At 47.3% G+C, this 23916-nt stretch overlaps 1 protein-coding gene across 6 annotated transcripts in view; it reads left to right on the top strand.

The window, feature by feature from the left end:
* Positions 1-23916, top strand: part of HIPK2 (homeodomain interacting protein kinase 2) — a 159738-nt gene that overhangs the window by 23143 nt on the left and 112679 nt on the right. The window contains exon 1 of one of the 6 annotated variants that reach the window (XM_016161862.2): positions 4697-5561. The exons of 4 other annotated variants lie outside the window; for them this stretch is intronic. The gene's annotated coding sequence lies outside the window, so the exon portion shown is untranslated. Of the gene's footprint in view, positions 1-4696; positions 5562-20804; positions 20825-23916 lie in introns of those variants that run through there. One more of the 6 variants, XM_036230827.1, reaches the window with a different exon arrangement.

The following is a 23916-nucleotide window of genomic DNA, read 5'->3' on the forward strand; positions in this document are numbered from 1 at the left end:
CCTCCCCCTTATAGTGAGAACTGGTAACATGGCCAGCTCAGATCACTTACTCCCAGGCACAGGAAGCGATTTGCTTTGACTAATCAGGATTGGCTCCTGACTCACGAGGGGGAAGGTAGGAGGTGGTCGAGGCGGTGTTGGGGGTGACATCTGAACCAAATCAGAGTTCTAGGAGAAGAGGAAGCAGGAATGGCTGTTAGGAAGACAGCTTGTATTGTCTGCTTCAACATGTTAATATTTTTACATTTTATTCTGATCGTGTCATTTTTTTTTGACTATAGTGTTCTCTAAATTTGGCTACATTTACTATGGTAATTATTTAAATTCTGTTGTATTCACTTATTTATACCTTATCTTGTTCTACAAATTATTATTTATTTTACAGTATTAACATACATACTGTCATAACCAACACAATACAAAAAGAATTTAAAAATAGGGCCAGGAAAATACAAATAAATACAGAAGTTCAAAGCCAGGAGGGAAAGAATTACAGATATGCAGACCGTGAGGCCCCTGCATCACTTTATCTGAGCCTCACATTGTCTCTGAGCATCACGGGATCAAAGAGAAGAGGGAAATGTGGTCACGTTAGTAATTCTTGCTGGTGGAGAAGAAAGGCATACCACGTCCTCAAGAGAAGCAGGTTTTTAGTTCTTTTAGACTGAATTTTGCATGTGTACTTTTATCTGAGGAAGAACTGAATGGTATTTTTAACAGGGCGCTCCACATCCCTAGAGCAAATGGAAACTGACTTCTTACAGCCCTTTTTCACAGGGGTCCTCATCGGACCCTCAAGGAATAGCATCAGAATGCAGTTCAGCAAATAGAATTCTCCAGAAGGCCGAATTAACAGGTCTAAGTACTTAACCTACTACTAGTGTGGTTTGATGCAGTGCTGGAATTCAAAACACCAGGACTGCTGGTTTACGTGTCCATCAGGCTTTATAACCACTCTTCCTTTTAACCGGTGCGTGTGTGCATGAACAGATGCGCGCGTGTACACACACACTCATGTAATACTATCGATCTAGGAAGAGGTGGTTGGAGGTTCCGCCCCACCGCCCACCATGCTGCACTCTCGTATTCTAGATCAGTGACTAAGACACAGGAATCGACCTAGCAAGGTTGACATCATCCGTAGAAATTAAGGGCTCTATTTGAAACACTCACAGAGGAGAGTTCTATTTTCGTAAATAGGATAATTGGGTGGAAAACTGTGCTAATATCTGTCTTTATTTAACCACTCCCAGGGACGAAGGCTCACTGTTAAAACCACAAGGCCATAACCAAGGAACCGCCATTTACCCAGAGGTAGTGTCGTGTATATGCAGGCTAAGCAGTTAGAAAGAGTGAGGGAGTCAACGCAGGCCATTCGGGTCCATATTACTGTCCCCAGTGTGCGAGGGGAGGTGGGAAGGAGCAGGTCGAGGCATGGCAGTAGGGGAGACGGGACAGTGGTCAGCGACGGGAACTCCAGCCACCAGGACTGTTATGTAGGAAGAAGAGGGTCTGTGGAGGTGTCAGCTGACATGGTTGTGCCCTGACCAGTGGCATTTATTCTAAACGACTTCCGGTCTTCCATCCTTGTGCAGACTTGAGGAGTGGTCTGCGGCGGCACGGCGTGGATTGTCATACAGCGTGTACGACGCCAGAGTCGAGGCTGTAGAAGTGCGAAGCAGAGGGAACAGCATGTAGAGAGCTGTGTGCCAGGCATATCGCGAAATGGTTAGGGCTGCGGCTTCGCAGTCAGAGAGGCCTGGCGCTTGGCTCTAAGAGCAAGTTTCCTCACTCAAAAAATGGGGATCACGAGGGTACCTTACCCCCCTTACTTGCTGGGAGCTGTCATGAACACAGTGTCGGCACTCAGAAGGTGTTAGTCATTAATATGATGGCCATCAACAGGTCTTTCTTAACATAATGTGAAGTGGACCCCATGTTCTCCATTTTACAGATAGGGAAACTGAGGCTTAAGGAGCTTAGTTATCTTGTCCAAGATCTGTCATCTGGTCAGTGTCAAAGCCTGGATTCCAGTTGGTTTTTCTAGCACTGGAGCCCGTTGGTTTTTCTCTGCTTGAAACGATAGGTAAGTCTAGTGTCTCATAGCTCAGGTGTGTGGGCCGTGGCACTGTGCCGGTGACGACGTTCTGTTCGATAAGCTCCGGCAGTGGTTTGAGTGACTGTGACACCCAGCCACCGTGTTGATGAGTCCAGGTCAGGAGAGGGCTCTTTTTCCATTCGTGTCTGCCTGGAGGACGTACCTGGACGATGAGGTGGTCTGACTTGGTGAACGTGGAGGAACCAGCACAGAATTTTGTGACTGTGTCAACTGCAACAATTTTCCTTTTGCACTTCCTTCAACGTCCAGGTTTTTCCTTTTGTGTTGGGAGCTCGTTACATCTAGTACAGTGGGCTCGAGTTGACTTGATGTGTAACGGAAATCGCCATATGCGGTATAAGCTTCTGCCGAGGGTCACCACCTGCTCCTGCAAAGCCGAGTAGCCAGTGGCTTCTCGCAGATCTTTTCATATTGATAGACTAATGGGGGACAGATGGTGTGCCCAGAGGAGTGCTTTTTCCCGGAGGCTTTGAGGGCCTCTAATGGGTTGAATTGTGTGCCCTCTCCCCAAATTTGTATGTTTATGTCCTTACCCCCGTACCCCAGAATGTGACCTTATTTGGATATAGGGTCATTGCAGATGTAATTATATAGCTAAAATGAGGTCACACTGTAATGGGGCGACCCTGATCCTGTATGACTGGGGTCCTCATAGGGGAGGGGGCAGTTAGGACACAGACGTGCACACAGGGAGAACGTCATGTGAACGTGAAGGTAGAGATTGTGGCAGTGCGTTCACAATCCAGGGGACAGCAGAGATGGCCAGAAACCACCAGAAGCTCAGGTAGAGGCGGGGAACAGATTGTCTCTCACGGCCTCAGAAGGAACCAACCCTGCCCACACCTTGGTCTTGAGCTTCTAGCCTCCAGAACTGTCAGACGAGGGATTTCTGTGAAGCCGCCCAGCTGCTGACACCGTGTTCCAGCAGCCCTAGCAAACTCACGTGGGGCTCGTGCAGAAATAGTGACTTACAAACTCCAGAGGAGAAGTGAGACCCATCACAAGCCTTGCTCAGAGTTCCCGCTGGAGCGTGAGAGTTGCTCGTAAGGCTGAGATTTCAGGAAGTAGAAGCGAGGAGCAGCATGGACGAGCAGACCCGCTTCTGAAGAATGAGTTTGCTCTGTGGGGGACGATGCTCTGAGGCGACCTCCTACCTCACCGGGCTTCTTAGGGAAGGCGGTTTGTGCATTAAGGTTGGAAATCTACTCTTCTAGACCAGAAGGTGACTTTTTCCTCTTAAATTAGTTACCTCCGCGTTTAAACTTCACTGTCTAGAACAGCTTTGTCTAATAGAACATTCTGTACTGATTATAACGTTCTAGATCCACATTCTCCAGAATGGTAGCCACTTGCTGCAGGTGGCTATGAAGCACTTGAAATGTGGCTGGGGAACTAACTTTTTAATTGTTTAATTTTAATTTAAATTGCCACTTGGGGCTAGTGGCCATTCTGTTGGACAGTATGGATCTAGAACATATGGATAGCAGTGGGATGGGGTCCAAAGGAGAAAACAGATGCCTGAATGTTCAGTGAACACACAGGAGGATTGTGCTAACTGGTCACCCTGGGTTTGCTCGTGCATTTGTGTGCGGTCTTGTCCTCAGCTAAAGGGGACACAAGCAGAATTTTCTAGATGCCTTACTAAAAAGATGCTTAATATAGGGCTTTGTTGGCTGTTACTTGTCAGAGCCCGAATCGTCTCAGACCACTTAGTACCCAGTAGAGAGAGGGAGCGAGTTAGCGAACGTGACAAGGAAGAGAGGGAGCTGGGTCTGTGGGTCCAAATGGGCTAAGAAGCTGACACACGGGTCACGTGTGCTGGCCCCGATGTACCCTGAGGGGCCTGGAGTCCCAGGGTCAGGAACCCGGGGACGTCCAGACGAGACCGCCTCCCCTGAAGGCGAGAGGGTCACCGGAGTGTTCCGCACCAGATTCGTCGTGTGCAAATGCCTGGCAAACGCTGCTGTCGCTCAGCCCCCGTCCCACCCTGCGGACTGGCAGTGCGGCCAGAGGACGCTGCTCGGCAGAGAGCGCCCTGGGATGTTCCAGAGCCTACGTGGAACCCCAGGCGGGCGTGACTAGCTGCAGGTTCACGCTGCAAAGGAGCAGGTCCCTGCGGCTGTTTTCACCAGCCCAGGGCGAATGGCTGTTGTCATTGTGTCACCGCTGGCTTTGACTCAGTGCCCAGTGGGATGTGGAATTTACTTCTCTTTCCAGCTCCACTTAGTCATCGTTTTGGTTTCACAGAGAAGTAAATGGTTCATCAGCTCTTAGGATTTCTCCGAACCCTCAGACAAACGAGGGAGACGCCTGATGTCAGGACGGCGCCCGCCTCTGCCATGCTCCCCTCACTCGCCAGGCCGGACTCTGACCGCTGCCGGGGTGTCATGGAAGGAAGGGGCAGAGTCGCCCAGCAGCAGCGGGCAGGCGATGTTCCGCGGGAACGTCCGGGTCTCGGAGGGCAGGGGTTTTAGTCTGAGGAGAGGTGGGGGCGAGGAGAGGCTGGCGAGGGAAGCCTGCCGGGCGGCCTTCTGCACGCCTGGTGGCTTGCGCCACGCGCGCAGCCTCCTGCTCGGGGACATCGATAAGTAGCAATCGCTAAGAGCAGCTAATGCTCGTATAGATAGTGTTAGACTGTATGAATCCACTGAAGCACAAGCTTCCTCTTCTCCAAGAACTTGGAAACCCATCGTAGACAAGATTTAACAAGCAGCGAAGATGCCAAGCGATGCAATGTGATGTGTGATGAGCAGCACCGGAGAGGCGCAAAGAGAAAACTCCGCGGTCCCACGCGGCCAGGGTGCCTCGTTCAATCTGGTCTCTGAAGGGCGGCCTTGACCTGGATGGGCAGCCGGGGATCCCGCAGTAGCTCCAGGCACCAGTGCGTGAGGCACAGCTGGGGGACAGTGGGTGTCTATGTTGGTATGACTGGAACAAGTTACAGGTCACAGGCTTTTCCATTTGAACATAATTATTTGGCCGTAGTAGCCATCAGCAGATGGAGAGTTCAGAGGGACCACGCTGAAATAATGAATAATTAGCAGGCGCGGTCCGTGGCCCGGTGTCGGCCTGCCTTTCCGTTCCAGCAGAACACGCGCAGAGAGCGGCTCGCAGCCCCATCCGCTCTGCTCTTCTTGGCTCCGTCTTTTATGTAATGACCTCTCCGTGAATCTGTTCGTATGACCTATTCATCCCTCTCCTCTTTTTCCCCTTTTCCATGTTTAAGTGGCCTTGGCTGCTACCAGCTGTGGAGGACTTAACTAGGAGCGAGTGGGATTGACCTCTCGGTTCAGTAAACAGTCGCCGAGTCTAGGGCAGTGCCTGCGGTGCGCATGCAAAGGAAGAGGTGGACTCCAGCCCTCGAGCGGGCGAGGAGTTAGAGCCAGTGGGTCCAGCTGCTGCCCGGCGGTGGGGCTGCGGGGAGAGGGAAGGGATGTGGAAGGGAAGCAGGGTATGTGGCTCGGGCCACGGGGGGTATGGTGATGATAGCACAGTCACAGAAGGGGGGCAGGCAGGGTAGGTCCGCAGGACGGACAAGGTAGGGACCTTGACTTGGGACATTTTAAGTTTGAGACAGGACATCCCTGCAGAGACATTAAGCAGCCATTAAAAAGACCCCCGGCGTAGAGCGCGCAGGACCCCTAGCTCCCGCAGGCGTTCGCTGGGCTTCTGCCCTCCTTCCCTTTCCTGCTCCGGTGGCTCCCCAGAGACTCGCTCCTGATAAGTGGGGAGGACGGTTTCTTCGGTCTCCCGCACCTTTATCCTCACACTCGAATGCTAAACCCAGAACTCCCCGCTTCTGCTAAGTAGTTCAAAAGCTCCGAGGGATCCTTGGAACAGTCGCACCCTGGTGGGACTTTTCAGAGCACTCCTGGGGCTGGAGAGAGATTTCAGGGTAACTGCAGAATAAATAACGTGAGCCGTAAGCGGCGTGAGTGATCTTCCAGCTGGATCTGGATGTGAGGCCGACATGTTTGAAGGCTGGTGAATGCCTGTTGACCCGAATGCCCCACCTGGGTGAACTCCATCCTCCGTTTGAGTCCTTGCTAATTGCAGTGAACAACACACCAGCTTGTCTTCTGTAAGACGAGAGGGGTGAACGTTCCCACCAGCCTTGCCACCTTGGTTGGACAGGTCAGTAGGCTGCCTTGAAGTTCTACTTATTCATCTGTAAATTGAAGGGATTTGGCGAGATGCCCTTTGACACGACTTCCAACACGAGCATTTTATGTCAGTCAGTGATTCTTTGTCCAGGGAGTGCTATTTTTTCCACAGGAACAATTCCGCAGTTGCGAGTTAGCTCATCATCTTGGTGAGCAGCAGTGTGGTGAGGTGGGCAGCGCACAGCCCTTGGCGTCAGCGGCCTGAGTGTAAGCCCTCGCTCCACGGCGCGGCTGGCCGTGCGACTCTTGGCAATTAGCTGTCCCTTGCCAAGCCTCAGGTTTTTTCTCCTGTGAAAAAGGGGTGATGATATCTGCATTTCGGGTTCACTGGCCAATAGTGGGTATCAAGCACCTGCCATTGCGCCTTCTTTAAGACAGCTTTATTGAGATATAATTCACATACCATTAGGTTTACCTTTTCGAAGTGTATAACTCATTGGATTGTAGTATATTCGCAGAGTTGTGCACTGACTGCTACTCTGTACTTCCAGAATATTTTTCTCACCCCACAACGAAGTCTCATACCCAGTAGCCGTTAGTCTCCAACCTCCCCTCCCCTCAGTCCCTGGAGACCACTAATCTCCTTTCCGTCTCTGGATTTGCCTCTCCTGGACATTTCATATATAGTATGTGGTCTTTTGTGTCTTAGCATAATGTAATGTTTTCTTAGCATGATGTTTTCATAATTCATTCATGTGGTAGCATATATCAGCACTTCGTCCCTTTTTATTGCCAAAGAATATTCCATTGTATGGATGTACCACATTTTGTTTATCCGTTAATCACTTGATGGACATTTGGGTTGTTTCCACTTTCTGGCTATTATAATAATGCAGTAAACTTTCGTGGGCAAGTTTTTGTGTGGACCTATGTTTTCAGTTTGCTTGGTATCTCATTGGGCTTTTGATTTGCATTTCTTTAATGATAATGAGTATTTTTTATGTGTTTACTGGCCACTCATATATCTCCTTTGCAGAAATGTCTGCTCAAATTCTTTATTCGTTTTTTAAAATTAGGTTATTTGTCTTTTCATTGTTAATTTGTAAGCGTTTTTAACATATTCTGGATACCGTGCCTGGCTTTTAAAGAGGCGTGCCACCAGTGTGTTACTCCCTCTTCCCAGGAGTCTGTCGCCTCTAGAACTAACTGTCCAGATGCTGAATCCCGAGCATCCTGAGTCTCATACCCTTATACCTCGCCCAGAGCTCTTCTTAGCACAGAGCCCTGAGCCATTCTGATCCTGGAGCCCTAATCGGGAACCTCGGTCAGCAGGGGATAGCTCAAGTCTGGGAGTGAGCCCTGGTGGAGTCCGTGGGAGTGGTGGCCGTTTCCAAGTCTTATAGTCTTGTGTTTTTCTAGATAGAGGACTTTGGGGGTGATTGTACAGCCTGTTTTGTTTGTTTGTTTGTTTCTGCTGCTGCTGCACCAGGATGTCCTCCGTCCTGTGCTGTGGGCATCTGGATGTTGAGGCTGGAGGCACTGGCCTCTTTCCACAGTGCCACTGCCAAGATGAGTAACATATTTTCCAAGAGTGATCTGGCAATTGTAAGTCATATGTAAAAATGTCCCAGGGAAAATCATGGGTCTTTTTTAAAGAGAAGGAAGTTTTATGGGAAACCCTCGAAGCTACTTAGAAGACCTGGAAATTATTCTGTGTCCTGAGAACTGTACTCAGTGTCCCCAAGACGTTCCACAAATTGCCACCCCTTTGTGGCTGTTGTCCTCTTTCTTGATCCCTCCCACCTGGTATGTAGAACTCTCTCTCAGGGTTTATTTAGCAGGGCCTCCTGCCCTTCTAGAAGCTCCTCAGGACCTCCAAAGTTAGAGCCTCTCAGCACACTAAGGGACAAGCTGCCCACAGAGAAGTGAAGGCCTGGGCAAGCCCACCTGGACCGTCCCACCGGGAAGCCATCTCCCCATCTCCACGCATTTGAGAAACAGCTGAGCCACAGATTCGCCCTCAGGACGTGGCCTTTTCCTTAGATGCGGACTTGAAGGTCGTGGACAGATGTTATTGATTCCTCCTCTGCAGTCAGTCAAAGCAATTTAAATCCCTTTAATGTGCAAGGAAATTTGCTTTGGAGGATATAACCAGCCCAGTTGCATTTGGATGGTGCTTATTTATTTTAAAAGGAGTAAGAGGTACCTCTAAATTTTTAAATACTTTATAGGAATGACTGCACAATGGAGCCATCTCCAACTCCGTTTGCTTTGAACATCCAGACCTGCCCCTACCTGGCTGCCATCTTCTTGATTTCATAGAAAAGCAAAGTGTCCCCTCGGGCTGAGATGGAGCAGAGGTTTGCCAGTGCTCTGAAGGCTGCAGGACGCAGAGCCAGCCGTTACAGGCCTTCCCTCTTCTCTGCGGACCTCTTCCTTGCCTCACCAGCATATCACCCCATCCTCAAAACACACTCGTGTGGCTTTGGAATTTATACTCCTGCCTAGGAATCTAGTCTGGTGCCCTAACATGATGCTGAGGCATTTGTCCACTGCCAGCTTAGAGGGGCCACCTGCCCGATCCTGAGTCACCAGCCGCATCGGTGGTGGGCCTGGCTGCCTTCCTGGGCCTCAGTCCACGAGTGTTCCAGCCTTAGCCCTCGCTCGGGAAGGTGTCGGAGCTAGCAGGCAGGCAGCAGGCCCTGCAGGACCTGTCCCTCTGCTAGCTGCTCTCAAATTTCTTGTGGCCCTGTCCAGGTTTTCTCTCCATTAGTGTTGCAGGTGCCTGGGAGCCCAGTCCGTGGGCAGTAGTAAACAGCGCCACCCGGGGCTTTGACCGGTAGCGCAGGCAGCTTTGCCCCAGTGAGGGGACAGCTGGGGAGGGTGCCAGCTTGCACCCTGCCACAGCTGCACCGCACACAGGGCCTCTTCATCTGGCACCAGTGTGGGCTGTGCCCGACCTCATCTGCCGTGCCAGGTGCTGGCTTGTTCTCCAGGACGAGACGAGGCTAAGCACGCTGCTGGCATCGAGCGACTCACAGCTTCTCTAATTTATTTACCTCGAACCAAACAAACCCTGACTCCTGCTTTGAACGTAGACTGTGGTATTTCACAGGATGACAGAAGGGCAGCCGTTGCTATAGAATTGCCTTCTGTGAGCTGTAACTGGGACCCTACAGTGGCATGTCTCTTAGGGACTTCAGAAAGAGGCCACTTTAGAAAACAGTGTGGCAGTTCCTCAGAAGGTTAAACCCAGAGTTCCCATGCGACCCAGCAGCTCCAGTCCTAGGTCTGCACCCGACAGAAATGCGAACATGTGTACCCGAGTTCGTAGCAGCATGTTCATAACAGCCAAAAAGTAGAAGTCACCCAGATGTCCATCAGCCGATGAAAGTAAACTAACGTGCTGTATACGTTCAGTGGGACGTCATCTGGCGATGAAAAGGAATGAAATGCTGACATACACCTCAGCATGGATAGACCTTGAAAAAATTATGTTAGCTGGAAGAAAGCGGGCACAGAAGTCCACATTGTGCATGATGCGACGTATGTGAAATGTCCAGACTAGGCCGGCCCATCGAGACAGGCAGGTGAGCAGTCGCCAGGGCCTGGAGGAGGGGGAGTCTGGGGAGCGGCTGCTGATGGGTGCGGGGTTTCTGCTCAGGGTGAGGGATACGTTTTGGAAATAGCTAGCAATGATCACACAGCTCTGATTATACTCACAACCACAGAACTGAGTATTTTTAAAGGGTGACTTTCATGGTATGTGAATTATACATCGATAAAGCTGTTATTTATAAAGCTGCCCTGAACTTGCCAGTGCATTCAGGTCCTTTTGGACATGTATGGTCTCTAGCGGTCAAGAGAAAAGAGGTAGGAAGGCCCGTGCTGGGGGAGGAGCGTTGATCCTGGCCCTGGAAGGAGGCGCCAAGTGGCGGGTTTGGGGGAATAACACTGGGGACACAGCAAATGTCCTGTGAGACCCAGGATGTTTGTTCGAATTTTGGGAATGCCTTAAACTTCCCAGTTCCAACCTCCTACCTGCATATAAGCTCCAGGGAGGACCCTGGTAGATTTCATTGATTAGCAAGTAAATGTTCACCCACACAGACTTAAAAAAAACAATTTTTTTTTTTATTTGGAAATAATTTTAAACCTACCGAAAATTTGCAAAAATAAAAATAATGCAAAGACTAGCTCCGTGCCTTTGACTCAGATCCACAGGTGTGACATGACCCCATTTGCCTTCCTGTCCGTGTGCGCAGGCGTGCGCTTTCTCTCACTTTCACTGGTTGCCACATGTGTACGTACATATACACGTGTACATATACATGCTACTTTTCCTGAGTGCTTTGAGGGTGAGTTGTAAATGTCATGGCCCTTTACGTCATTATCCAATACAGTAGCCACTGCCACAAGTGGCTTTTTAAATTAAAATTAAGTAAAATGTGAAAGTCAGCTCCTCAGTCACACTAGCCACAGTTTCAAGTGCTCAGGAGCCACCTGTGGCTGGCGGCCGCTGTGGAGGAGGTTGCAGAGCGTTTCCGGTACACACGGAGTTCTGGGGGACAGCCCTGTTTACCTCTAACTACCTCGCCATGTGTTCCCGGAGAACGGGGCACTCGCCCGCACGCCACAACACAGCCACCAACTCTGAAGAGTTTCGCACGGATACGGTGCTTGGGTCTGACCCACGTTTGTACACCGGTTTTCTCAATTGACTGTGTTTTCCGTCCTCCTGGGATGAGATCTTCAGTCTCGTTCGTGGCCCGGGTCAGCTGGGCTTGCGTCCAGGAGAAGAGTCTGCACTGAAGACCGTCGAGCTGCTGCGGTGGCCCCCGTGCCGCAGCCCCGATGCCTTCCTCTGCCTCGCGTGCCTGAGGTGGCTTGCGTTTCCCGAGCTCGGCGGCGTCCGTGTGCTTCTGTCAGTGGTGGAGTAGCTCCAGGTGCGGCCTCCCCTGCCTGCACTGATGAGATCTGGTCCTTGGGCAGGCGTGGCTGGGCTCTTAAAGAGCAAGAGAGACTTCTCATGAGAAAAGAAAAAAAAATCAGCCTCCCAGCAATGGCACTGTTTTTCTTTGTTGAGATAACTTTCCCCAAATTTTAGCCTGCAACTAAAAAAAGAAAAGGCTTATCTTGTTCCCTCATTGGTTTCTGTTTTATGGCTGAGTTCCGAATCACTTCATGTGGCCCAGGACCAGCGGGGCCCAGGGGAGCTCCCTGCCCTGAACTTCTTGTGTGACGGAGACCAGATCTCCAGGTCCCTGGGCTGCTAGCGCTACCGACCCATCCTCAGCTCACTTTGCTCCACTCCAGGTGGAGTGCAGACTCTTGGTGATTTTCAACCATGTTTAGAATGAAAGAGGGGTGGGGGTGAGGGGGATGAGGAAATTGCAGAGTGGTTTTTGCTTTGGCACCAACTGATGTTCAAGCTTATCCTCCAGGGGTTGCTGATGACTTAGTGGGATTTTGTGTCATGAGTAAGTATGGAAAACAGACTCCTGGATTGCTGACTTCACTTTCATGGAGCCCTTCCCTGCCCCCCGCCCCCCACCCCGCCCCAATAATTCATTGCAGTTTGTGGGAGTGAAAGCTTGGAAACAAGGAATCAACAGGCTTGTTCTTTTACCCTCCTTCTATTTCCATTTGCCCCTTAGAATGTATCCTCATACTTTCTCCCACCTTTTTTATTTTGATTTGGCATTTCTCGGAATAGAAAAATATTTGGCAAGGTCAGAGTCGCTGAAGACCTCAATGGGAATCCTATATGAGCCAAAGAGTTTGAACCACGAGAGAGAGGGGAAGTAGATTCATGTGAGAGAGTGGAAATGGAGCTGATAGCTTCATTTTCTGCTTAACTAAAAAAGGACGAAAAGGGCTTTCCTGGCAGGGTCAAGTCTAGAGGCAAGCAGCCGAAGCCGTGTGTGCAGGACGGACAGTCCAGTTTCCACCCTTCGCCACCTCGAGAACGTCTCAGCACTGGCCTCACTCTGCTCACTTGGAGGAGTGAAGCGTGGTATTTGATGCTGGCGATAGAACCAGGTGCGCTCACTGTATCCAGCCATTGGAAGGACAACATAAGTTCAGATGTTCTCCTGAACATCTTATGTGTAACAAGAGGTGCCCTCGTTAGCTAAATTGTTTTGATTGACTTGCGCAATTATAAGGATTGCCCTGTGTTTTCACCTGAGAGCTGTTGGTCCCTGTCCCTCCCGGATCCCCCCACTCCCCACAGGATGAAGGTTTTATGTCCCAGCTACGGCTGGAGGGCATCGCCACAGGTCAGTAACCCCACGGAACCAGCCTGAGGGCCGATGGAGTTGCCGATCAGTGGCGGTATCGGGGATGTTCTCTCAGCGCGTGCGGTATTGCTTGAATGCAGTGAGTGCTCACCGTGCGGCCTCTAGAATCCTGCGCCTGGCAGATCTGGAAATTTAACGTAATAAGTTCGTCAAGGATTATGCGGTTCCAAAGGACGGATTCCTACTAACTAATCTTGTGGATGGATCCATCTGGTGGTTGAAAGCGAGTTCATCCCCATGCTCCAGAGAGGCCAGGCCGTCCCAGGCCAGCGCGGTCCCTCCTCGGTCAGAAGGCCCCGTCCGGACTCCCAGTAGGAGATCAGAGATTGCTTATCGAGCACAGAATTGGAGCCAAAAGTACTGCATGCTTTTAAGGTTACCTGTAAATTATGAAACCATTTTCTGCTGTAGGGGTAGTTCCCTCTAAAAATCCTAAATCAGGCATCTAGAGTGAAATACTCTCTTAATGAAAAATTCTCAGACTCTATTTATAGACTTTACTAAGACAACTGTCACTTATTGCAATATCATCTCTGTTTATTTTGGTATGTTCAGCATTCGATAGTGCCCAAGTTTATATTCTCATTAATTACATTTTAGATTGATCATCTTGAGCATCTTAACTCCTGGTTTTGTAATTTTTGATGATTCCTTCTTTTAGGAGCTGCTGGTCTCTCTTTATAAATTAGCACAACACGACAGCCCTACCGAGAAAATGACAAGTGTTGTGCCTCAGTGCTGGGAGGCTCATTCTAAAACCCCGTATAAGTAAGGAGTCCAGAATAGTGTTTATTTGGCCATTAATATTAGTGGTACACTGGGTGTGTGAGCCGTGCTATTTTTAAACCCATTGCTGACTTCAGTGATAAAGAGGGTACAGAATGTGTCTTGCCAGGCTTATGAGCTTACCATGAGTAATACCCATGGTTATTATGATGTCAGAACTTGAATATTCTTTACCAAGAACATAGCCATTTTACTGTGCAACTGGGGGGCAGGGTGTGAAAAGTCCATTTTTCCCCGAGAACACAGCATTACAGAGCATAAGCTGGTCCTCCCGTTAAACCTGAATTCAGCAGTGCCAAACCCCTATAGTCAGTTTAAAGAGCAGCTTGCTGCTTTAGTCACCAGAAAGTCATTTGTGTCAGAGGTTCCAAACCAAATAAGAGGCACTTGTGATGGATGATACTATACCTTCTACTCTTTCAGGAAAGTTAACTGGGTGGTGGTTAGTGCGGGCACCCCTGAATTCAGTAACAGCTGTGAGGATCAGAGCTGTTCCATCATTTGACACATTGGTATGATGAAGCATTTTCACAGGACACAGAAGTGATGCCTAAATAGAGGATAGTTGTCTCTGAAATTGTGTGTTCTGGTTCTGATGGGTGAGTCTGCTGAGCATCAGAATGCAATTACATTCAACCTCATTAATTCAGACTCAGTAGGGGTAGCAGCACTAAAGGACCTGACAGTGCTAGTTAGGATGGGCTAAGGTGCACTGTGGCGACAAACAAGCCCACCCCTCAGGGACTCCAAATAACCTAGGTTTGTGTCACATTCGTGCTGCCCGTCCACCCTGGGACAGCTGGGGTCCCTGCTCCTTGGCGTCCTCATTCAGGTCCCAGGCTAAGGAGCCCGTGCCCCCTGGGTCATCACCGTCTTCCACAGCAAGGGAAAGAGGGTCAAACACGCAAGTCGCACATGGGCTCTGAAAAGCTGCTCCCCAGAAATGACTCTTCCCAGCCACTTTTTATTGGCCAAAGTTTTCAGATGGTCAAGACACATCCCTAGTCCATGGTTTGGGATACTGGAGTCACAGCAAGGGTTTTCAAAGTTCAGGGCTCAGAGCTGGTTATTGGGATATAGAAAAAAATATATATATATATTATCTCATCCTTTAAAATTTTCTATTTTTGTGTGTTTAGCAAACTTACTATGGTTCTGAAGTAGAACGTTATAATTTGTTAAAAATAAATACAGTCTGTGTTAGGAGCATTCAGTTTTTTTCAGCTGATTCAGTATTCAACCAAAAAAGTTTAGACTCTTCTGACACAGACCTGCAGTGAGCATGTTGTGCGTAGAAACTGGCTCCTGGTTACCACCAAGAGGTAGTGCTTTGGGTTAAAATGGTATGTGGGAAAGAAACGCATGTGTTTTTGCAGTTAACCAGGTAAAATACAGAGTCCGTGCCTGAGTCTTCTGCATCTCTTCAAGTTCCCCAGCATCCCATTCAGAATCGTGGGAAGTGGCTGTGTCTTTCGGACCAAGCCGGCCTTTCTTTGAAGGACTGGCATTGAGATAACAAATGGCCCTTGTACCACGTCGTCGTTTTTCTGCTCCCTTCGTACAGTTGTTCAGAAGTAGTGCGCGGGGTCCCGTGCGTGTGCCGGGCATACTTGGCCTCGTGCTGGGCACCGTGAGCACGATTTTCCGTCCCAGAGAACCAGCGTGTTGGCCATGCTATGTGTCAGACGGGCTGTGCTGAGCTAGCGGGCATCCCTCCCCTCATCTTTCACTGAACACTTATTTAGGGCTTCTTCTGCGCCAGGCACTGTTTTAAGTGCTTCGTATATGCTAACTCATTTAATCCTCGCCAGGACCCTATGAGATACAGTTACCATCTCCATTTTATAGATGAGGAAACTGAGGCACAGAGAGGCCATGTAGCTCGCTGAGGCCATGTAGCCGGCAAGGGGCAGAGCGCGCATCTGTAACATAGTGGCTGGAAACTCAGAAACTGTCTGAAAGGAACTCTTGGAACACAAACCAATACGAAGTTGGAGACTGTCTATGTCACCAACTGCCTTCCTGTGTGTTAGAAAGCAGGACACAGGTGAGCTACCTGACGTCCTCGCTGTGCGCCAACAGGAAGGCACCCCCCTGCCAACACCAGCGTGATCAGAGGCCACCTCCCCTCAGCCACGCGCGAGCGGCCAGCACCCAGGAGTTGTTGGCTAACAACCCCAGAACTGGTTTGATGACAGTGACTCACAGCATAAAATGACCTTACAATGGACCCAAAACCCCGCTTCAGTGCGCCCCGCTCTGCATGGGCCACTGGGTGCACTGCCAGCTGATTTTCACACCCACGGCACCCACCACGCACAGATACCTCCTTAAATATCGGAAGTAAGCGCTCACTGCCTTTCGATCGTGCTTTCTAGTTTCCGAAGCCCGCCGACGGCGCTGTGCTGTTCAGCGTGCGCTCCCGGAACCAGTTCACCAGCCGGCGGTGGCTCCCGCTTCTCCCATCTTTTTAATTTCTCTTTCCTCTTCTCCCCCCTCTCCCGCGCTCCCCCCATTGCTCCGGCTCTTCTTCTCTGGTGCCTCCCCACCCTGCCCTCTTCCCTTCACTGTGTGGGCGCGGCGCTTCCTGTGCCTCTCCCAAGGTGATCTCTAATTGAGTTTCGTCAGATGTCAGTTAAAGGCAACTGAGAGTAAGGAAAAGATTCTCCAGGGAACAAAAGAACTGTAATGTAGAGTTACTGTTGTAAACAGCAGTTGCCATTTAAATCAAGAACGGCTCTGAGATTGTGCTCTCAGGGGAGGATGGAATGAGTCCCGTGTTTGAAGGGAACCCGGGAGAGAGAGTTATGCGCACTTGGGGTCATGGGCATCGCTGAGTCTGCACGACATCTTTCAGAGTTTTCTTTGCAGGTGGAAAACAGTCTACGAGAGAAATGTTTAAGAAATACTCAGACGTGAGGACAAGAGGCAGCGAACAGGTGTTGAACCGAGAGCAGCAGGCAGGCGGTGGGCCTTTGTCCTGCTTTCTTTGTATCTCACAGCAAGAAGTTGCGGTCCAGAAGGGCAGGTCTGAGGAAATGCCAGCCCCAGACTCCACGCCCTTGGCACAGCTCGTGAGCCCTGGCGAAACACTCGCTCGCTCGTATGCCTCAGAGATCTCGTTGTTTTGAAGTCACCCATGGATCACAATGAGCAAGTAGATTTGCATGGAGAGGAGGCGGTTAGCACTCAGCAGGAAGGGGAACTGAGACCTGGGACCAAGGCTGAGGCCGCTTCTGTGGCTTCTCGACCCAGAGGCAGCAGAGACAGGCTGTAAGGGCAGTCTGCCATTTGGCCAGCCTGACTCCACAATGGTTATAAATACTTATTTGAGTACAAACGTGTTTTTTCAGCAGAATACACCCTGAATTATATTAAAGAGTGTATTAGTTTCCTAGGACTACTGTAGCAAAGTACCACAAACTGGGCGGCTTACAGCAACAGAAATGTGTTCTCTCACGGTTCAGGGGCTGGAACTCAAGGTGGCCATGCTCCCACTGAGACGCCGAGGAGGACCCTTCCCTGCTCCTCTTAGTTTCCCGGGCCCTCCAGTCTCTGTCCTTCGGTGGAGTTCTCCCTGGCCGTGTCTGTCTTTTTTCTTCTTCCAATAAGGACACCAGTCACATTGGATTAAGACTCACCTTAATGGTCTCATCTTAACTTGATAACATCTGCAAAGACACTATTTCCAAATAAAGTCACATTCACAGGTACCGAGAGATACTGGGGGTTAGGACTCCAACGTCTCTTAAGGGGACATGCAGTAATGAAATTTGCTAAGAGTACCAGGATATCATAGAGTAATAGAAGTGTGTGTGTGTGTGTGTGTGTGTGTGTGTGTGTGTAAAAGAGAGCTGGTGGTGGCATAGTAATCAGAACCCCAAATGGAGAAGAGTAAAACAGTTTCCAGTTCCGGTTCCGAATGTGCACACAGTTCTGAAGCAGGACCCTGAGTCAGCTCAGAAAGACACATCAGTTGTGGACTGGTCATGGCATGGAGGAAGGTTAAGTAAAACACGTAATTTCACTTTACAAATATAGTACCGGGCAGTTAAGAATAGCTCATTCTTTTCTGCATGAAAGAGACAAAAGGCCTACCGGATTTTTCCTATTGATTTTGGATTTTATAAACCGTTTATAAAGGATAGAAAACTTCAATCAGAGGCTTTGATTACTCAGTGTAAGCATCGCCAGACACATACCTACCTCCCAAGTACCTGTCCCAGCTCCAGCTTACCACCTCCCTGGGGTGGTCTGTAATGATTTTGAAACAACAATGAATAGGGAGGGATTGATATGTCAATAATAGGGAGTGGCCCAAAGATTCAGGGACAATGCTTTTGTAAAGATTTGTGACTCGAACACCTGAAAATTAATACTGTTGAAGCTTTAACTGCCTTTTTTAAAACATTTGAGTGACAAAGTGAATGGCCCTCTAGATCTTTGAAAAAAAAAATGTATATTTTAAGTGGAATCCCTCTGGGTTGAAACCAAAAGTATAGCTGCTTTTGTTTTTACAGTTTGTGGGTATTTGCCTTTTTTGTCCAGAAAGTTCATTTGAAAGGTTATCTTCTTGAGATCCTCAGTTAGAAGGAAAATGCCAGGTTTAAAAATGTAACGGCTTCTACAGACTTTGGACTAAAAGGGCAATGTGGGTAACATAAGAAAATGAGGGTACACATGAGAAGAGGGACCCGAGCCTCTTTATTAACCCCAAAGTGGACGTGAGGAAGGAAACTTCCTAGCCCTTTCCCGCCCCTGCCAGCCCACAGCTGATTTGTCTTTTGAGCTGACTCATGTTCTACTTGAGAAATATTTGATGCACAGTTCACCCTTTCCTATTTGGGTGCCATTAATGTGTTACTCTCAACCCTCTTTTATACCAAAGTAACTACAATTACTTCTTGATATATATTAGATACATTCTTGCATGGCCTTTTCAGAAGCACTGTAACAAAAGCTTAGGCAGAGTTTAATTTAAAATAATCGTTTTGCTTTTGTTTGTTTTCATATTTGACTAATTGAAATGCCCTCCTAGGTCCTTTGAGGCAAGATGTAGGGAAATCACAAAATGAAATGTCTTATCTCCAAGGAGGAAAAATCAGAGTTCTTTTAGAATATCATGACTTTATATCCTGAGAAAATTATACATTAGTAAATTGCTTTCGGGTTTCCTTAAGCCTGTTGTTATGGGTTGAATTATGTTCCCCACCCCCACCCCCACCCCCCCCCAAAAAAAAAAACTCATACATTGAATTCCTAATCCCTGGTACCTCCGAATGTGGCCTTATTTGGTGACAGGGTCTTTACAGAGGTGATCAAGTTACAGTGAGGTTGTTAGGGCGGGCCCACATTCATGTGACTGGTGTCCTTACATAAAGGCGAAATGTGGACACAGAGACATACTTAGAGGGAAGACAGTGCCAAGAGACACAGTCACCTACCTGCATCCCTTGGAAAGGCCTGGAACCTATCCTTTCTTCAGAGTCCTCAGGGGGAACCAGCCCAGCCTGCACCTTGATTTTGGACTTGCGGCCTCCAAAACCTTAACCTTAACCTTTTGTAGGCGAAGCCACCCAGTCAATGGTGCTGTGCCCCTGCAGCAAACTAATACACCTATGTTTAGAAAGTTTTTTAAAAATAATCATAATTAAGATTCTTAATTAATGCCCTGATTGTTATTAAAAGGAGTTTTTGAGTCCTTTTGTCTGCATTGATTCCACCACTTTCCTGGAGAAGCTGAAAAGAGGCTTGTGTGTGGTGTAGCATCACTGCCTACTTCACCAGTTACGTTGGACCGGTAATTTTCCGACGGTTTGTGAGCAATTGGTAACGTGGCCTCTAGATAATCAGTTCTTGGGCTACCTCTTCTTGCCTCGATGCAATGGAAGGCTGGCTCATCCGTTATCATAGAGATTTATGGCTTAGTCTAAGACAATACAGCAGAGTCATAGAAAGGTGAATTTGAGAGAGTCTTGTAGTTGTTATGGGTGAGTTAGCAACTTTCAGAAAGAGAAGTAAGTCTGAACATGGAGAGGGGCTGATTTTGACAAATAACGAGCCGTTAGGTAGAGAATATGTGGAGAATTCGCAAACGGTAGGAAAAGGATGTTTTCTCAACTGAAGAAATACAACTTATGGTAGCATTTACAGATTCAAGGAAGACGATGTAAAAGATTTTGAAAGTTCTTAGGAAAAATCACATTTCTTGGAAAAGCAAGGGGCATGACAAGGTGCATTCGCTTCTCTTCCCAGGAACGCACACCTTCTTTCTCTCTTCCTGACCCTGTGGGAAAAGGGGGCTGTCAGCTTATTCTCAGCCAGGCCCAATAGCTCTCTCTGTTTTCCTTCTCCCAGATCAATCCCGTAATTGTATTTATCATTGTTTTATCCTTGACCTTTCCCTGTGACTCATACTGTCCTCCTCATACTATTTGACAACATCTGTGTCCCCAAGGATTACTTTCTTTGCCATCTGCTCCACTTTCTACATCATTTCTCCTGGGAAACAGCTAACCCACACGGATTCCATTTTCAGCTAGGTGTGGATGACAGCCCTCGGGTCAGCGTCTCCAGCCGTGACTTCTCACCCATTCTCCTGCCCTGGTTTTTGTCTTGGTACATATTGAACACTTCCTCTATGTCATTACTAATGCTGAAAATAAAATCTATCAGAAGTAGAGCTCTTCCAGCTGGACGGCTGGACTCCACTTCCGCAATCAGCAGCGCCATTTTCTCTGTCTCTTTGGGTGTGAATGTTTTATTTCAGTGCCCCCAACCCACCTTTTATTTTTTTCTTTTTCTTTTGTCAGTCAGACCTGCTCATATTCGTTTAGCAATATTTTGGCTCCAGCCTTTGTCTTTGGCCTTAGACGCGAACTGGTTCAGAGTCACCTTGCCCTCTTCCCCCTCTGATTAATCCTGTGCAAGCTTAGGCCATCCTATTGATTTTCATTCTCTTTTCAAAATGGTTTATCTTTATTCAAGATTCAACTTAGCAAGTGGGAACTAGATGCTGATTGTCCATGACCAGCAGCTCCTGACACTTTAACTTTGGTAGATTAATCAATTCCTTGCCTCAGTTGCAGTATGAAAATGGATGAACACAGAGTATTTCAACCTGGATATCCTATCAGTGTTTGTAATTCAACTTGTTAAAAATCTATTCCATGATCCCGTCCCCTCTCCCCTCAGATAAACAGCATTTCGATACCCCTTCCTGTCTTCCCTGTCGGCATCTGTGGAAGCCCGCCCTGCTCGTCGTCCAGGCACGTTGGATCCCTCTCTCTCCTTCTCCTTATGTCTCATCTGCCAGTGCGTCTTGCCTTTTCTTCTCCGCAAAGTCTTATGTTTCTGCTACTTCCTTTCTGTTTCCTCAGGCAGCTCCTTAGTCCAGACCCTCATTACCTCACCCCTGGACTGCTGTGACAGCCCAGAGCATCTCACTCAAGACCAGTCTCTCTGTCCGCTGTGCCACTATGCATCGGATAAGTGAAGTTTACCTCTTTAAGGAGGTAAATTTATTTTCTTTGAACAATTTTGAATGGTTATATTTCTCTGATGTCACCATAAGCAGCAGACACCGAAACGATAGATGACGGGATCGTCGTTCTGGGTGTCCATTACTTAAGCAGGCGGTGTACAGCCAGGGGCGCCCCCTACGTTAGATCTGCTCCTTCTCACCTATCGGTTTCCATTTTTCCCTGGCCGTAATTGTGCCTGTCTCCCTGTTCGGTGCTTCTAGTCCGAGAACCTAAATCATTAAGGAGAATAGGGAACAGCATGGATTTGGGAGTCAAGCAAACCTCAGTTCAAACCCCAGTCCTGCTAGGAGTAGCAAAATGGCCTTGGACAAACTGTGTCATCTCCCAAAACTGCATTTACTCATCTGTAAAAGAGGGAAAATGCACCCCACCCTACAGTTGCGGGTTGTGAGCACCTGGAGTCTCACATAGAGAGCAAACTCAATAATGACAGTCCCTCTACAACTCGATAATTATGTTAGGTGACAGTCGGCAAGTGAAGGCTAAAGGAGTAAAGTGAGTGAGTGGCTTGAGTGGCAGAGTTTCACACCAGCTTTTTTGAAAATTTAATAATTACTTCTGGGAGACTGAGTTAGCAGAAGTGACAGTTCCGGATGAATTGGCTGTTGATGCACAATGTAGACTGTGGTTGTTTGTTGGTCTGGCATTTGTGATTCCATTACTGCGATGCAGATGCTCCTAAGTGTTGTCTCCTAGCAACACCTAAGGTTCCTGAAGGCAGAGGCCACTGTTTGTCCCCTGTTAGCAGGATCTGGAACACCATCCTTCTGCCTTTCAAAAGATACCCCATCTTTCTAATTGCAGCTCAGATTTTAGCTTCTCTGTAAACTCTTACCCAACCACAACCCATAGTGATTCCTGCCTCCAAACTTCTCGTCTTTACTTTGGCAACTTGCTTATGTTGCCTAGAATTGCTGGTTGTCCCTTTTAATCTGCAGTGACCTTGACAACCCCATGCGATTTTAAGCTCCTTTAGGGCCGTGCCAGTGTCTGAGATCGCCTTGTGTTTCCTTTTGTGCCCAACCCCAGTCCTTTTTATAGGGAGGACTCGATAACAGTCAGTACTATTGTCGTCATTATTCACAGAAGACTTCTATAGAGCTTGCGGCTGATCCTGTGTTGTGCTCTCATGGAATATGCTATATATTTAACATGGCATAGCTAGTGGATTAACAAACTTTGAATGAAAATGATATCAAAGCCCCATAGATGTTTAATATATACTATTTTGGAAATGTATCATTTAGAAATGGGCTAATCCGAAATTGTCTTTGCACTACTTAATAAGCAGGATGAATATCACTAAAATTTTTTGAATATTGTTTCATATGTCAATGAAGAAAATTTTTTCTAGTACCTTTCAATCCCCTGGGGCATCATATTATCATGTTATATAGGATAATCAATGCCAATACATATTAACCCTTTTCTAGATGTTTTAAAACGTCCATTCAGATGAGTATTTCTAACATATTTTTCACATTCTATAATTTTATTATATCGTATATGTATTATGTGATATATAAGACAAATATGGCATTGCATTAGGTATGGAAATTAATCCTGCCTTTGCATTCTTGATTATTAAAAAAAAATCTGTAGCTTCTATCAAATACTCATTATTCAGAAGTGTGTGTCCAAAGGATTTTAGGAAGTGGGAAAGTTGGTGCCTTTTTAACTCAGGTGTTCACAATTATGTCCCCTTTAATAACAGAACTGGATTCTGAGTGGTAAATCTATTTTGTGTCTGCCAGCCCCAAATTAAATCTTACATACTGATAAAAATGGTGCCACTATCTTACTTGTAATTTCTTCTCTCAAAGCTTTTGTAGAATTCAGTGAAATTGAATTTCATTTTTTTTTTTTAAATTATAGTTGAACCCTCACTCATCCCTGTAGTTTTACCAGAGTCTGATCTTCCAGTAGATAATTTTGGGGTGGTGAAATGGAAAGGAAATGTACTCAGATGTGAAGCAACTTTTCAGTTCATCTAGTTGTGAAATACAAAATTATGAAAAAACTAAGCAAATAAGTGTGTGTAGGTGGCGGGGAGCTACATGAGCCAATCTTTTAACAAATGACATTTAAAAAGAAATCTTCTGAGGTAAGACCTCAGGAAAATCATGGAGAATTTTAGCTATTCTTTGTTTGTGTGTTTTTGTTTTAGATGGAAAAAAAATTATCCTCAACCCTAGAAGAATGAATTTCTCATTAAACCATTAAGACAAAGGGACACATAGAATTACCGAGATTCGAACCTCTGGGTCAGAATCCGTTTTTTTCATGTATCGTAGGAGCCTACATAAACCCGTGACTCGACGTCCTAGCTTTCAAACGAGGACCCCTATAAGAATGAAAGTGGAAGGGGCGCCCTTGCTAATTGAATTGGCATAAGCAGCATCATTCCAGACTGTCCCAAAGTCGGATGTGTGCTTACTTCGTCCATAAAACACCCGCTCCAGAGCCCGGTATATTCTAGATGCTCAAGATTTTAAAATCTGGAGAATCATGAGACCGTTAAGGAATCGGGTTTGAAATCAAGTGTGATACCTTTTTATGGGCATAAATGGTATCTGTGATAAAGGCTACAAGGCAAATGTTTTAGAAATAATATTTTGAAATGCAAACTTACATGCCCTTTTTTTAAAATGCAAAATAAGCATTTGAATAAAGTAACCAAAAGAGAGTCCAGTGCCTTTTTCCATTAGCATACAGGCTGTCTAAATGCACCCTAAGTAACTGTGGAACCTGTGTTTGTTTGGGGCATGAAAGAGTCTTTTGTCTTTGTGGTAGTAAGAAATGACTTTTTGTAAATAATGGACTTTAATTCTACTATAACTAAAGGACATATTTTAATGTCAATTTTATAGGAGCTATTTTTCAATTACCACATGAGAGGATTACATTACATATACAGTTGTATAAGTTGTCTTAGTCTGTTTTTAAATGCTTTTTACTGATCACTTTTATAACATCTGCATAAACTCATAATCGGTATCATTAAAAAGCATGTAAAGCCCCAATGTTTATCTGATATTCGGCATTTATGATTTTGACCTGCT

The sequence above is a fragment of the Rousettus aegyptiacus genome, unplaced genomic scaffold, assembly GCF_014176215.1.
Source record: "Rousettus aegyptiacus isolate mRouAeg1 unplaced genomic scaffold, mRouAeg1.p scaffold_m13_p_13, whole genome shotgun sequence".
NCBI classification, from domain to species: Eukaryota; Metazoa; Chordata; class Mammalia; order Chiroptera; family Pteropodidae; genus Rousettus; species Rousettus aegyptiacus.